This window comes from Neolamprologus multifasciatus, chromosome 13, assembly GCF_963576455.1.
Source record: "Neolamprologus multifasciatus chromosome 13, fNeoMul1.2, whole genome shotgun sequence".
NCBI lineage: Eukaryota > Metazoa > Chordata > Actinopteri > Cichliformes > Cichlidae > Neolamprologus > Neolamprologus multifasciatus.
The window spans coordinates 3,839,730-3,855,944 of NC_140451.1; the positions used below are offsets into that span (position 1 = coordinate 3,839,730).

A 16,215-nucleotide genomic window follows, 5' to 3' on the forward strand; every position below is an offset into this window, starting at 1 on the left:
TGTCTTTCCCATTCCCTACAAGGCCACCTGGGTTGGCTGGAAGACTGTTTACTTAGCCTGGCGGGGCGAAGGACACTGTCTCAGCTGAACTCTGGACACGCACACACATACATATACTGATACTGATAAGCACTCACTGACGCATCACCCTCCCTATCCAACGCCACCTCCAACGCTTACCTCCCCCATGATGTGGACATCGGGTTAGCTGGAGGCGCAGTCGAAGATTGCAGCGGTCCCAGATCAGATGTACACACTGGAACACTTTCACATGTTGCCTAGGGGACTGGCGACACTTTTAAGGCAAGTGATTACTTGCCAGGTAGCTGCAAAACTGTGACGCAATCTGCTGTGGTGGCATTAAAGTCCTGCCAGTTTACAGCGGCTGATTTGGTCCCTAAAATCCAGAGAGTAATTATTCATGGTAAGGAATTCATGTGGACACTGAGCGCGTGGACACTAAGCCTGTGGGCAGGCAAGGACATTTAAACAGTGAGGCTGATGACCTACCATTTCTTCGTGTGACAGTTTCTGGTCTCAAAGGGACTCCAATACCAAAATCGATGAATTTGACACATAGAAATGCTGGATAATCAGGCGATGTGTCAAACACAATGTTTTCTGGCTTAATGTCTCGATGGTAGACACCCTTGGATTGCATTTCAGCGGCTGCATGTACCAGCTGTCTCATTATGACCAGACAGACAAATGAAAAATACGTTCAAATAATCAGATTTACATTATCCATTAAAGTTTGCCATATATGTTATCTTGCCACTCGCTGACCTTAACCTCCCTCTCGTGCACAAAGGTTCTTCTGTTTGCCAGGTAGGCTTCCAAGTCTATGTTTTTTTGGCCTTTCAAAGACCATAATGAGTTCGTCTTCCAAGTCATACCAGTCGTTTTAAGCGGGCGTCACATTGCTGCTCGTAGCCTCTGGTCCTGCCCCCACTTTTATTAGCAATGCCACCTCCTTGGGAATCTCGGTCATTTTACCATTAAGAAGCTTGAGAAACAGAACATCAAGGTCAGTGTTCAAACATTAGGCTGTTTGAGGAACACGCTGGGGGAAAAAAACAGAAAAAGACAAACATTTCTTACCACTGGTAGGTAGCTGACTAAAAACTGAGCAACATGCTTAATCACCATCTGCATTACAGAGAAAATGTGTTTTAGAAAAAGAAAACAGGAGGAACTAGAAGAATTGTAAAGTGCACACATAAGAAGCCATACTGGGAAATTGTCTTCTCTGCGTTTTCCAAAGAAGACAGTCCCAAAGCCTCCTTCACCCAGCTTATCCTGCTCTTCGTATTTTTCTTCAAAGTCCTCTACAGAGAGACAAAACAAACACAGGGGTTGTGATTAGTTGTATGTAGGAAAGCTGACTTTGCCTCAATGTACACATTCATACAGTCTTTGTTAGAAGCTTCCTAGTGATTAGCAGATGGATACCAGCTAAACTCTGAGAGCTTGGGAAAGAGGCTCTATCGCTGCAGGTGTGGTGTGAACTTACCTATGTACTTCTTACCTTTAGTGTGATTTTTGTATGTGCTGTGTGTATCTGACTCATAGACGGAGCAGCTGGCCTCCTCCTGTGAGCTTGATGTCTTGCTCTTTTTACTTGTTTTGTTCCATCGCTGCTTGACTTTCCTTTGCTGCTCTTCTTTCTGAAAGCAGCTGCAAAAACCAAAACCAATTAGACCTCTGAACTCCACACAGGCCTACAGATGATCAATAACTATAAAACAAAAAATCTCTGAATCTCTCACTTACACTTCTCCAAGACAAGATGGCTGAGGCCAACCGAACTTTTGCTGTCCTTACTTCTTTGGGAAGCTTTTTCCAGTCTTTCTGTGGCACAATCTTTCCGTTTGGAGCTCTTGATTCGCCCATCTGACGTCCTGTCCTCTATCCTGAGGAACCAGGGATCAGTGTGGCGGTCTGCAGTTTGTACAAAGATCACTTGGTTACTACTGAATCAAAACACCTGAAGTAAAAGCCCCAAATTAAGATGAATTTAACAGGTAAAGGAGACTTTACTCACCTAGATATTTACGCACACCCACAGCACGTGGTGTGGTAAAGGTCGGCCAAGATTTTGACCACATGTCAGAAACTGGATCAAAATTGGACTAAACTCACTTGAACTCTGACTTTGTCTGCACTTAGAACTATCACAAGACATTAAAACAAAACATCGGGCATTGATGACATCACAGGAATCTAACATTCTAATCTATGCAAACTGTCTCCAAGGCTACATAATATCAAATTAAATCATAGCAAAGGGGTAAAAAGCAGGATCAGTCTTAGGGTGTATGTTACATGTTTGCCAGTTTGGATGAGTGAGTGCAATACTTCATCGGCCTGTGTTGTAGCAACCTGTTGAACCTGCTGAGGAACTTTTCTTTGTCCACTCTGCCCCAAACTTCACATGCTCCATAAAAGTCGAGGCCTAGAGACCTCTGCATAGTTATTAGCATTAGGTTATCAGTATCATCTGATATATATGACATTTACAGTACAGTACTCACACATGACGTAGGAGGAATAAATATGAACTTTTTGACATAAATTTGATCATATGAAATTGGATTTTTTTTTAAGTATGAAACTTTTTCTTCCGTCATACTTCAGAAATATAATATATTAAGTTTTGAACATTTTAAAACATTTAAGTTTGCTCGTTGTATCTATAAGATCCTACATGGACGTGCTCCACAATCATTGGTCAGTCATGTTAAAATCCATTATCAGTGGAAAACAAATCTGATCCTCTACTAGAGGCGATTGTGCAATACCTTTTAGACATAACACTCAGCAAACAGTTATTATTAGTTAAAGTCAGTGAGATTTGGAGTGGTACATGACACATGACGGAATAAGACACGCAGACTTAGCATGATGAACCGACGAGGAACACGTACACTGTGAATACATACAGAGGGAAAAGAGGACTAGAGATGAGACATGGACATAACTAAGCACAAACAGAACATGATGGCTGGGGGGAAAACACACGTGACAGAAGGAATGGGTCACAAGGGCAAAACATGTAAACGAGAGGAGGAGACGGGAGAAAAAGACATTACTGAAATACATGAAGGGCCAGGGCTGGGGCAGCCAACCAGTCACAGACAAACAGCCACATTTTTTACTGTGTCACCGCAAAGAGCCACATCATACACCTGGGCACACATGAACATCACCCATCCCTTCCTCTGTCCTGCGTTCAGTTTGGGGTATCAAACTCAGGACCCTAACCCCATCAGGCCGGGGTCTTTGTGTGGAGTCTGCATGTTCTCTCCAGCTTCCTCCCACAGTCTAAAGACATGCAGTCAGTGGGGGTCTTCTCGCCCCGTTCACATTCACACAGAGATGCATTGAAGATCACCTTGTGGTTAGTGCCTTCTATTCGATGTACAGACTGAATAATAACACCTTCTAATTAGTTCTGTCTCCTATTGGTGCTCTTCTACGAGTAATCAGTGCTTGATGGCTTACTAAGCTTAACGTTTTTCACAACATTGATAACAAACACACACAAAACAACAACAACAACATATATTATCTAAAAAAAACTTGATTGGACCACAGTTTTGATGTTCATCCTACATGTTTATTGAGATTGTCTAATGTCTGCGATGGTATCTTCTCCCACGTCTGCGGACACCCGTGGCCTTGTGGGCTCTCCTGCGTCTGCGAGCGGGGCGAGAAGACCTCGCACGTTTGCGTCTATACCTGCGTCGTGGCATCGTCCAAAACGGCGGTACCTGCTCCACGTCACGGGTTCTATTTATGGACTCACCTGGCAACTTTAGTGATGTCACTGCTGATGTTGTCACTGTTGGTGTGACCTCATGACTCATTCACATCACGTAACCCATAAAGGAAATCTCTTATTCATAAAAAGAAAAATGTTTGCTTTTATTACTCCTTGAGAAACTGAATGTCACGGTCCTGGGTTGCTGGCTCAGTGTTTTCTGTTTTGTTTTATTAATCTTTGATTTCTTGATGTGTGATGTTAGTTCTTAGGTTTTGGTTCTGTGTCCCCGCTGTTCTGTGTTGGTACTGTGCCTCTACAGAAATAGCATCATAATTTCATATTTTATCAGCACTTCCTAGCAGTATGTAACTACACAATAAATGTCAGGGTTTGCGTGTTGAGATATGAATGGAGGACCCAAGATGCAGGCACTGCTGATGTGAGTGAGCTTTATTTATGGAGAGTGACATACAAACAAAGGCGAGGGAGGCGAGAAACAAAACTAGGAAAACCTAAACTGGGAAAGCTGAGAACCAAATAAGAAACCTGGACACGAGGGAATGGAGTTAAAACATGAAGGATGACAAGCAGGAAAAACAGCATGGAGGAACACAGATGGACCAGTAACGCACACAAGAGGACGAATGCTATAAATTAGTGATGGCCCGCTTGAAGCTGACGCTCCGGCGCGTGTGTCAAAAACACCAACACACCGCTTCAGAAGCACTCTGTCGATGCTCGATTCGTTTGGCCACAGTCACGTGATCAGTGACGTCCAATTGTGAATTGTGAATTCCACTCTGCAGAGTGGGCAATCAAAATGAAGCAGTTCAGTTTTTTTGTAGATTCAAGCTGCTCTTCATATTTTTGACCAGCAGATGTCACCACAGAGGACTGTGTTAAAAAGCTTCCAGTAATGAATCGTTTTTCAACACAAGCTTCAGAAAGCTTTGTTTGGCCATCACTACTATAAATACACACAGAGGGAAACGAGGAAACTGCACACAGGAGGGGGACACAGCTGAGCCTAATGAATCTGACGAGACGGGTCATTCATGTACTGTACATGATGCGGGTAGATGCTGTACGTTTATGGGCTGCAGGAGAGACACAGATTTGTGCAGCTGAGGTTGTTTGGGGTGCCTGTGTGTTCGCCTGCTGGGCCTGAGCGAGCCTCTCCACATCTGGCCCGGCGGTCTCTTCTCTTGCTGAGGATCTTAACGTAGTTTGCTGGGACGAGCCGGTGGTCTCACCGTCCACGCTGGCCAGGAGCCAGCCACGCACACGGGGCTGTAGCTCTAAACACGAGGGAGATAGTTGTAAACATGGGGCACGCTCACACAAAAGAAGAGCCCTCATCTGTTATTTCTAAGATAAGGAAAACAAAAATAGAAGGTTTTGGGTCAAAGCACTCAGAATCAAATGTCCCGCAGCCAGTAAAAAGCTCATCACCTTTAGGAGCGAGGTTGAGCATCTCTCCAGCTTGCATAGAAAGCTCCTCCTGAGAAGCAGCTGTAAAGTCATATTCTCCTCTGGCCACCACGTGGTCGTCCTCCTCGCTCGTCCAGTTAGTGTCTAAACCAAGCAAGGAAACTGAATGAAAGACATTCATCATTTTAACTGGTCTTAACCAAAAACAAGTCCTTCTGCTTTTCCTTACACTTGTAAAGTAACTAATGGCATATGGAGCTATGGTACCCAATTTATTTGCCACTGAGTTACACAAAGGCACATATGATGTCATACAAGCAGACTCATCTTTACACGTGTACTGCAGCCCTGAACATTACCAGCTTCAGATTCTATTATCAAACTTTGCAACAGCAGCCTTAATTACTTTTAACTCAAAACAATTAGCACCTGCAGCCACTGTCCTGTGTTGAGTACACCTCTCAAAACAACTAAATGTACTCATATGAATATGTGAGTGCTTGTTGTTCCATCTCTTCGGCCTGCTGCACAAACCTGCTGGGGGGACGTCCTCAAGGTGAGGTGTGTGTCTGTATCCTCCCAGGCTGTAGCCGCCACCGTAGCTGTAGCTGTAAGGCCTGTAGCCACCACAGATGGAGCTCCCATAGGGGCTGTAAGAGGGGAGAAGGAGCTGTTGGATGGACAGTAGGACTGCTGGACCTTATGAGGGGGCACCAGGGGCGCCATCCAGGGCAGGACAGAAGGGCTAGCAGGGGTAGAGGAGCCTGTAGCTAATCCTAAATCTGTAGATCTGTTTGGTGACAACATAAAGATAGAATATCAGTAAAATCCACCCATAATTCATTGCAACATTAATTGAGCAAAGCATTAGTTCAGAAACGTCATTCATATGTGCCTGCATGGAGATCTGAGGTTGGCTGGTAGGATGGACCTCTGTGCATAATCACAAGTGTGTGAAAACATTTCCATATTTGGATTCTTTGGAATTTGGTTTCTTTGGGGGAGTTTTTCTCTGAATGTGTGCAGATGTATGTGCATTAATGTGTGCATGTGTGGAGTTCTGATGTTGTCTGCTCGGATGGACCTCTGCGCATAATCACATGTGTGTGCAAGCATTTCCGTGTTTGGATTTCTTTGGGGCAGTCCATTAATGTAAAGAGCGGTGAGGCGGCCCGCTCCCGGTTTTTCCTGCTTTCTTTCCCGCACCAGGAGGGCGTCGCATCTTCCTCATGAGGGCTGGCTAGTTTTTGGGAGTGTGTGTATGTGTCTGTACATCTGTACACTGTGTGTATTCCAAACTAACAGGATTATGACATCACATATATTTAGAATCTTACCACCAATTTGATCCTTTGATCCTTGAATCCATAAATAGGGGTGAGAAGCGATGACTTTTAGTCCATTAATCACAGCATTTATGTTCGCAGAATTGAAACGTTCGCCAGAGAAGTATTTTGAAACATCTGGATCCTTTTCGGAGTAACTGTTTACAGATTCCAACATGTCTCAGAGAAAACAACCCTACAGATTTTTAAGGTAAGTTTTCTTTCTTTTTTCTGTTTTTCTGTTGTTCACTAAAAGAAAAAGGACTCACACAGGCTCACCTCTACACGGCTGCCGTCTCCTCTAACCCTGCATGTTTCTAAGGCAAGTTTTCTCCTTGTTTATGTTGTTCTTTTAGTTTTTGTCCTGAGATGAGGTTTGAAGTGTCTGTGGTGCACCTGGTCTGGTCTGTCTTGAGACAGTCCAGGCTGCACCCACTTGTAACAGGTGGAGACTCACCAGGACATTCAGATCTCACAAGTTTTGTGTTTCTCAACTCTTCTGTTGAGGGTTTCTCTGAGAAGAGGAGTGCAGTGAGGCCTGGTGGAGGTCCACCGATATAAAGGGTGGCCATGTGTGTGTATCTGTTAATGTCTGGATGTGTGAAGACTTATGTGCCTTAGTTTGTGTATGCGTGGAAATCTGAGGTTGGCTGGTAGGGTGGACCTCTGCACAAAATCACAACTGTGTGCAAACATTACCATGTTTGGATTTCTAGGAATTTGGTTTCTTTGGGGGACAACTGCTTAGTGCGATTCAAAGTATGACAACTGCTTAGCGCGTGTGAGAACATGACAACTGCTTAGCGCGTGTGAGAACATGACAACTGCTTAGTACGTGTGAGAACATGACAACTGCTTACTGCATGTGAGAGTATGACAACTGCTCAGTGCGTGTCAGAGTATGATAACTGCTCAGTGCGTGTGAGAGTATGACAACTGCTCAGTGCGTGTGAGAGTATGACAACTGCTCAGTGCGTGTCAGAGTATGACAACTGCTTAGTGTGTGTGAGAATATGACAACTGCTCAGTGCGTGTGAGAGTATGACAACTGCTCAGTGGGTGTCAGAGTATGACAACTGCTCAGTGGGTGTCAGAGTATGACAACTGCTTAGTGTGTGTGAGAATATGACAACTGCTTAGTGTGTGTGAGAATATGACAACTGCTCAGTGCGTGTCAGAGTATGACAACTGCTTAGTGCGTGTGAGAATATGTCAACTGCTTAGTGCGTGTGAGAATATGTCAACTGCTTAGTGCGTGTGAGAATATGTCAACTGCTTAGTGCGTGTGAGAATATGTAAACTGCTTAGTGCGTGTCAGAATATGACAACTGCTTAGTGCGTGTCAGAGTATGACAACTGCTTAGTGCGTGTCAGAGTATGACAACTGCTTAGTGCGTGTCAGAGTATGACAACTAGGGATGGGTATCAAAAACCGGTTCTTGTTGAGAACAGGTTCCCCCTGTTTCAATTCCTTGGAATTCAATTCAATTCAATTCAATTTTATTTATATAGCGCCAAATCACAACAAATGTCGCCTCAAGGCGCTTCATAGATACAGAGAAAAGCCCAACAATCATATGACCCCCTATGAGCAAGCACTTTGGCGACAGTGGGAAGGAAAAACTCCCTTTTAACAGGAAGAAACCTCCGGCAGAACCAGGCTCAGGGAGGGGCGGCCATCTGCTGCGACCGGTTGGGGTGAGAGAAGGAAGACAGGATAAAGACATGCTGTGGAAGAGAGACAGAGATTAATAACAGATACGATTCAATACAGAGAGGTCTGTTAATACATAGTGAGTGAGAAAGGTGACTGGAAAGGAAAAACTCAATGCATCATGGGAATCCCCCGGCAGCCTACATCTATTGCAGCATAACTAAGGGAGGATTCAGGGTCACCTGGTCCAGCCCTAACTATATGCTTTAGCAAAAAGGAAGGTTTTAAGCCTAATCTTAAAAGTAGAGATAGTGTCTGTCTCCTGAATCCAAACTGGAAGCTGGTTCCACAGAAGAGGGGCCTGAAAACTGAAGGCTCTCCCTCCCATTCTACTTTTAAATACTCTAGGAACAACAAGTAGGCCTGCAGAGCGGGAGCGAAGTGCTCTAATAGGGTGATATGGTACTACAAGGTCATTAAGATAAGATGGGGCCTGATTATTTAAGACCTTGTATGTGAGGAGCAGGATTTTGAATTCAATTCTGGATTTAACAGGAAGCCAATGAAGGGAAGCCAAAACAGGAGAAATATGCTCTCTCCTTCTAGTCCCTGTCAGTACTCTTGCTGCAGCATTTTGGATTAACTGAAGGCTTTTCAGTGAGTTTTTTGGACATCCTGATAATAATGAATTGCAGTAGTCCAGCCTGGAAGTAATAAATGCATGAACTAGTTTTTCAGCGTCACTCTGAGACAGGATATTTCTAATTTTAGAGATGTTGCGCAAATGGAAGAACGCAGTCTTACATATTTGTTTAATATGTGCGTTGAAGGACATATCCTGGTCAAAAATGACTCCAAGGTTCCTCACAGTGTTACTGGAGGCCAAGGTAATGCCATCCAGAGTAAGAATCTGGTTAGATACCATATTTCTAAGCTTTTCAGCGCCGAGTACAATGACCTCAGTTTTATCTGAGTTAAGAAGCAGAAAGTTAGTGGCCATCCAAGTCTTTATGTCTTTAAGACATTCCTGCAGTTTAACTAATTGGTGTGTGTTATCTGGCTTCATGGACAGATAGAGCTGGGTGTCATCTGCATAGCAGTGAAAATGTATGCTATGTCTTCTAATGATGCTGCCTAGGGGAAGCATGTATAATGTAAACAGAATTGGTCCTAGCACCGAACCCTGTGGAACTCCATAATTAACCTCAGTGTGTGAAGAGGACTCTCCATTTACATGCACAAATTGGAGTCTATTAGATAGATATGATACAAACCACTGCAGTGCAATACCTGTAATACCTACAGCATGTTCTAATCGCTCTAATAGAATATTATGGTCAACAGTATCGAATGCTGCACTAAGGTCAAGAAGGACAAGCACAGAGATGAGTCCACTGTCAGAGGCCATAAGAAGATCATTTGTAACCTTCAATAAAGCTGTTTCTGTGCTGTGATGAACTCTGAAACCTGACTGAAACTCTTCAAATAAACCATTCCTCTGCAGATGATCTGTTAGCTGTTTGACAACTACTCTTTCAAGGATTTTTGATATGAAAGGAAGGTTGGAGATTGGCCTATAATTAGCTAAGACTGCTGGGTCTAGAGATGGCTTTTTGAGTAAAGGTTTAACTGCAGCCACCTTGAAGGCCTGTGGTACATAGCCGATTATTAGAGATAGGTTGATCATATATAAGATCGAAGAATTAACCAATGGCAGGACTTCTTTGAGCAGTTTTGTAGGAATGGGGTCTAAAAGACACGTTGATGGTTTGGAGGAAGTAATTATTGAAGTTAACTCAGAAAGATCGATTGGAAAAAAAGAGTCTAACTTAACATCAATGGTACTAAGAGTAGCTGTAGATAATATTACATCTGTGGGATGATTATTGGTAATTTTTTCTCTAATGATAAAAATTTTATTTGTGAAGAAGTTCATGAAGTCATCACTAGTTAACGGAATTGTTTGCCATTTTTGCAAACATTCCCTTATCGATTCCAGTCGCCCCGAATGATGTCACCATGTTGTGGAGCGTCATTTACCTGGCAGGAAACACGGCGCCTAAGCGGCTCAAACATTCAAAAGTTTGGTTATACTTTACGAGAACGGATGACAACAGGGCAACTTGCAATACTTGCAAAGTAGATATTTCATTTAAGGGAGGAAACACTACAAATATGCAAAAGCATTTGCTCACAAAACACATGATGACCTTAAATCAATGTCGTGTTTTTAATTCCGCTCCGGACTCGTGAATCTCAACCCAGCAGCAGCAGTAACGTTTGCACGTCCTCTCCCGTTAATACGGCAGGTGCGGCAGCAGCAGCAACTGCTGGCAGTTGTTGCTGCAGTCACACAAACGCACCCCATGACACAAACATATGCACACACACACACACACACTCTCTCACACACGTTCTTACACATGCATACACATGCATACACATGCACATGTGCACACACATAGAGCCTTGTCTTTTAGAACCACAGGGGGGTTTTACGAGGGGAGGTGCTTGTGTAAACTGTAAACTGTAACTGTCATGAAAATAAATAGCTGCGAGGATGGCTGCTTGTTGAAGAAGTTGTTTTGGAGACAGTTGAGGAGCGTTGAGCTCCAAGAGCTTGGCTTCGACCATCCTTCCCTTCCTAGCAAGTAAAAGATGCTTGTCTTGTTTTTGTCGTTAACAAGAATACGTTTCTAAACCAGCGGGGCCTGTGGAAGCGCAGACCCAACAATCTGATCAGGGTTTTGTCATCAGTGCCAACAAAACGCTCATTTGTATTTTAGCTGTGTCTATCATCAAAATTGAGTTGGAGTGTTTTAACTCTGATGACAATCTCTCCCTAACAAGTCCACTTTATTGTGTGCTCATTTTCTCCTATTAGTGGCTCATACGTATATAATTAGTAAACATGCATTAAGTGCACTAATTTCTCTCGCTTATCAGTGGCTCATGGTTGCTTAAGGCCTATGTCTGTACTTGACCACAGAGGCAGAGCATCATTCAATCCTGCCAGCTGCCTATCTTGGGAGCTTGTCAAGGATGACAGACTCCACTTTCTCTGCAGCAAGACAGCTCATAACTTTTTTACAGTGTCTCCCTGTCCTCATACTCATCTCAGCTTACTAGTGACCCAGCATTTTTCCAAATACAGCAGCGCTAACCAACATCATTTTTTCAAGTAATATAAAAATCAATTTTATATATTACCTTTTTAAACATCCCATTTTTCTTTCTCATGTCATTAAAACAAGTTTGCACATTTGTATAACAACAGTCAGACCTCCAGATCTTTTAAGCTTTCAGTTTTTTTCTCAGTGTCACACATAGATTAGTTTTCGTCTCTTTCAATAAGAAAGTCAAATCTTCAAACCCTGAAGCAACTTTATTTACTTTATTTACAATTAGCTGCTGGCTCTTCCTCCTCCTCTTCCTCACACACTGCTGAGTTTGTCCTGGTGGATCATCAGGGGTGCAAAGCCTCACAGATGATGTGCAGCAGTGGGTCCCTCAGTCTGTCCTCACTCTGGACACTTGCAGTTGTCACACATGGAAATCAAATGTGTGATAAGCTGCAGGATTCAAACACAAGTGTAACTTATAAATACATGTTCATACTTTTATTACACAATCAGAGAGAAAGAAACAGAGAGAGAGTGCAGGACAGACAGACAGGTGACAGTCTCAGGTGTACACACTGCTACAAAACAGCACCAGAGAAGGAGGTTTCAGTGTTTGTGTTATTACGAAACAAGAAGAGTTCCCAGATGGTACAGTGGACACATGTGTGACTCCTGTGATTAAAGCATCTTTCTTTCAGCTTAACGAGTGAACCGTCAGCTCGTTCAAACACACGTTGAAGTCCGTGTGGCTCGACACCACCGAAAAGAGGCAGCAATATAACATAGCTAACATTAACAGTGCAGTGAATCCTGCTTGTGCCGTGATATTCAGGACTGCAAACCGAGCAGCATCACTGACTTTCAGCTTGTTGTGTTTGTGGATATATGACTGACTTTAATTATCCATAAAATCATCAGATTCTCTGTAAGAGTAAAGTCAACTATTGAACGGCGTATATTTTGAAGTAAAGGCTTTAAAACCAAGTTAGTACAAACATCACTAATGTCACATAGCTTTCCCGACATGAGGCCAACAGTAATGTTTTAATGTTCTTCATTATAAAAACATTCGCGCATAAATAAGTGACATAATATTCAGTACTTATTTCTGAAAGTTTACTCTTTGGCGGCTCCGCTTCCGCCGTTTTTTTTCCACACCACCGCCGCGCTATGAAGTCTGGGATATGTTGGGCCATGAAGGCTACACCGACCCATCCTTAAAATTCAGGGAAATGAAGGACACATTTGAGGGCCGCATTTCGAGCAGCCTTTGAATTGGGACAGCCTTCGTGATGTCGCTGTGACGTAATAGGCCTTAAAATGCGGCCTTTTAGGCTGCAGACACTGAATTGGGACAAAGTCCAAATCCGGTCATTGGTACTTCCTGGCTTGTGTAGTTACTAGGTAACAAAAGCTCAACACTGCCCCTAGCGTCCTGGAGCACTTCCGTTGTGTTTTGGAATTTGCATGTATTTTGGGGTTTGCATGTGTTTTGGAGTTTGGGCCACCGTAGGATTGAACCTATGACCTTGGCGTTATTAGCACCACACTCTGACCAGCTGAGCTAACCGGCCTACAACATCTGTGTGAACCGATCCTTTTGTTGACTAATATACCAAAAAAGAGTGTGGAAGAACTGTTAAGAACACAAGAGAAATGTGTGTTTACAAGAAATTACTTCAAGCTGTACCAATAAAAGTCAACTCTTGGAAGCTCCTACTGATCAGAAGCCACCTATGCAGTTCAGCTGATGAACAATGTGGCTGGAGAAACTAACAAAGTCATACTTTAGTAGACTAAAATATAAAAAAAAAGTCGAAAGCACTGTGTTTCCTAATGAAAATGAAAATGCTTTAAGTATAGCGGCATGGCTGTTTTTTGAACAAACTCCAACACATGCCTTCAACGAGGAGTGAAACAGAGCACACTGGATCTTTTCCAGGTGGAGTTCCACCAACAGCATGCTTCCAAGTCGTGATTTTTTCACCCGTGTCGCTTGAGGTCATGGCATGTTATTGACTTTCTATGGTTGCTTATAAGCCAAGATGACTCGAGCCTGGCACTGATAAGGCCAAGTTCATGGCTTCAGTCCCCAGCCTGGCCATTCGAGCCTCATTTGAGAACTCGTAGAGTCTCTGTTGAAGGACATGAAATTGACAACAGCGTAGCAATTTTGGATGACATAAAGGATCCGACGTCGGCCTGCTGCGAACAAACTGGTGTATATTGCTTGATTGTTGCTTGAAATAATTGATTGTTGCTTGAAATAAGTGCATGCCACAGCATTTCTCCCATGTATCACGCTCTTAAAAACGTAGTCCTACCTGCCACATGCACAGTGGATCCACCCACTAAGCCAGAGTATCATCTGCCAATGGAGGTCATAAAGCTTACGTGGCCCGATCTGTCACCTGGAAGTGGGCAGAGGCTTTTTCTTGGATCCCACCAAACAAAAACCACAACCTACCATGAGAGAGCACCTTGGACAGTTGCTGGAATGGCCAGTATGGGGATTGAACCCATGACTTTGGCATTATTAGCACCACGCTCTGACCAGCTGAGCTAACCGGCCTACAACTTGTGCCTAAACCGACCCCTTTTTTTGTCTAATATACCAAAAAAGAGTGTGGAAGAACTGTTAAGAACACAAGAGAAATGTGTGTTTACAAGAAATTACTTCAACATAGTGGGAAAAAAAAGTCTTCTGTTGACTTACAAAAAACGCTTTAAGAAGAAATTTGCCACAAAACAATACATGGTGTGCGTCTTCTAATGTTAGGGTCGATAGGTGTGATATAAAGCAGCAGTTTTTGATGCAGTATGCTGTGTCAGACTTTGGAAATGAGTGATTTATCCAGAAAGTAGCTGGGAAAGTGATTTGGAGATTGTAGCTAAGCATGTAATGTATTCATTAGCGTGTCATGTGTCAGTGAATTTTGTGGTTTGCTGTCATTTGTAGTTGCGTACATCACTCACTTGGAAGTTGGCAGAGGTTTTTTTCTTGGATCGCACCAAATAAAATCCACAGTCTATCATGACACAGTACCTTGGATGGCTGGTGGAATGGCCAGTATGGGGATTGAACCCATCACCTTGGCGTTATTAGCACCACACTCTGACCAGCTGAGCTAACTGGCCTACAACACGTGTGTGAACCGATCCTTTTGTTGACTAATATACCAAAAAGAGGGTGGAAGAACTGTTAAGAACACAAGAGAAATGTGTGTTTACAAGAAATTACTTCAAACTGTACCAATAAAAGCCAACTCTTGGAAGCTCCTACTGATCAGAAGCCACCTATGCAGTTCAGCTGATGAACAATGTGGCTGGAGAAACTAACAAAGTCATACTTTAGTAGACTAAAATATGAAAAAAAAGTCGAAAGCACTGTGTTTCCTAATGAAAATGCTTCAAGTATAGCGGCATGGCTGTTTTTTGAACAAAGTCCAACACATGCCTTCAACGGGGAGTGAAACAGAGCACACTGGATCTTTTCCAGGTGGAGTTCCACCAACAGCATGCTTCCAAGTCGTTATTTTTTTACCCGTGTCGCTTGAGGTCATGGCATGTTATTGACTTTCTATGGTTGCTTCTAAGCCAAGATGACTCGAGCCTGGCACTGATAAGGCCAAGTTCATGGCTTCGAGCCTCGTTTGAGAACTCGTAGAGTCTCTGTTGAAGAACATGAAATTGACAACAGCGTAGCAATTTTGGATGACATAAAGGATGCGAAGTCGGCCTGCTGCGAATAAACTGGGAACGCATGCCTGCTCATCAAGGAGTCACAACCAACCACGAAGGGACTCGAACCCTCAATCTTCTGATCCGAAGTCAGACGCCTTGTCCGTTAGGCCACGTGGTTTGGCAGAAGTTCCCACTTTTCATGAACGTTCGTTTGAGTATGTTTGAGCCAACTGCTGGTGTTGGGTTGGTCACGTGGCTGGTGGATATTGCTTGATTGTTGCTTGAAATAATTGATTGTTGCTTGAAATAAGTGCATGCCACAGCATTTCTCCCATGTATCAAGCTCTTAAAAACGTAGTCCTACCTGCCAAATGCACAGTGGACCACCCACTAAGCCAGAGTATCATCTGCCAATGGAGGTCATAAAGCTTACGTGGCCCGATCTCTCACTTATAAGGCCAAGTTCAGGGCTTCCCTAACCTTGCCTTTTGAGCCTCGTTTGAGAACGTGTAGAGCACAGGTGTCGGACTCCGGGCCTCGAGGGCCGGTGTCCTGCAGGTTTTAGATGTGTCCTTGATCCAACACAGCTGATTTAAATGGCTAAATGACCTCCTCAACATGTCTTGAAGTTCTCCAAAGGCCTGGTAATGAACTGATCACTTGATTCAGGTGTGTTGACCCAGGATGAGATCTAAAACCTGCAGGACACCGGCCCTCGAGGCCTGGAGTGTGACACCCCTGGAATAGAGTCTCTTTTGAAGGACACAGCCAGGGTCTGCAGCCTTAAAGGCTGCATTTCAAGACCGATTACGTCAAAGCGACGCGAAGAAGGCTGTCCCAATTCAAAGGCTGCTCGAAATGCGGCCGTCAAATGCGTCTTTCATTTCCCTGAATTTTAAGGATGGGTCGGTGTAGCTGTTATGGCCCAACATATCCTAGACTTCATAGCGCGGCGGTGGTGTAGATAATTTTTCTGAAAAAAATGGAGCGGCCAAAGAGTAAACTTTCAAAAGTAAGTAATGAATATTATGTCACTTATTTATGTGCAAATGTTTAATAATGAAGAACATTAAAACATTACTGTTGGCCACATGTCGGGAAAGCTATGTGACATTAGCGATGTTTGTACTAACTTGGTTTTAAAGCCTTTACTTCAAAATATACGCCGTTCAATAGTCGGCCTTAATCTTACAAAGAATGTGATGATTTTATGGATAATTAAAGTCAGTCATA

At 43.4% G+C, this 16,215-nt stretch overlaps 2 long non-coding RNA genes and 3 other non-coding genes across 5 annotated transcripts; all 5 read right to left on the reverse strand.

The window, feature by feature from the left end:
• Positions 1-792: 792 nt before the first annotated feature.
• Positions 793-1,627, reverse strand: LOC146504856 (uncharacterized). Its single transcript, XR_014877445.1, has 2 exons — positions 1,102-1,627; positions 793-1,006 (listed from the first exon to the last, which is right to left on the reverse strand). It is a non-coding gene; the product is annotated as an uncharacterized LOC146504856 (long non-coding RNA).
• Positions 1,628-4,347: 2,720 nt separating this feature from the next.
• Positions 4,348-6,076, reverse strand: LOC146504857 (uncharacterized). The gene is made up of 3 exons (XR_014877518.1): positions 5,732-6,076; positions 5,219-5,341; positions 4,348-5,064 (listed from the first exon to the last, which is right to left on the reverse strand). It is a non-coding gene; the product is annotated as an uncharacterized LOC146504857 (long non-coding RNA).
• Positions 6,077-13,796: 7,720 nt separating this feature from the next.
• Positions 13,797-13,870, reverse strand: trnai-aau (transfer RNA isoleucine (anticodon AAU)). The gene has a single exon. It is a non-coding gene; the product is annotated as a tRNA-Ile (tRNA).
• Positions 13,871-14,362: 492 nt separating this feature from the next.
• trnai-aau (transfer RNA isoleucine (anticodon AAU)) lies at positions 14,363-14,436 on the reverse strand. Its single transcript has one exon. It is a non-coding gene; the product is annotated as a tRNA-Ile (tRNA).
• Positions 14,437-15,087: 651 nt separating this feature from the next.
• On the reverse strand, positions 15,088-15,160 carry trnar-ucg (transfer RNA arginine (anticodon UCG)). The gene has a single exon. It is a non-coding gene; the product is annotated as a tRNA-Arg (tRNA).
• Between the last annotated feature and the right edge of the window lie 1,055 nt (positions 15,161-16,215).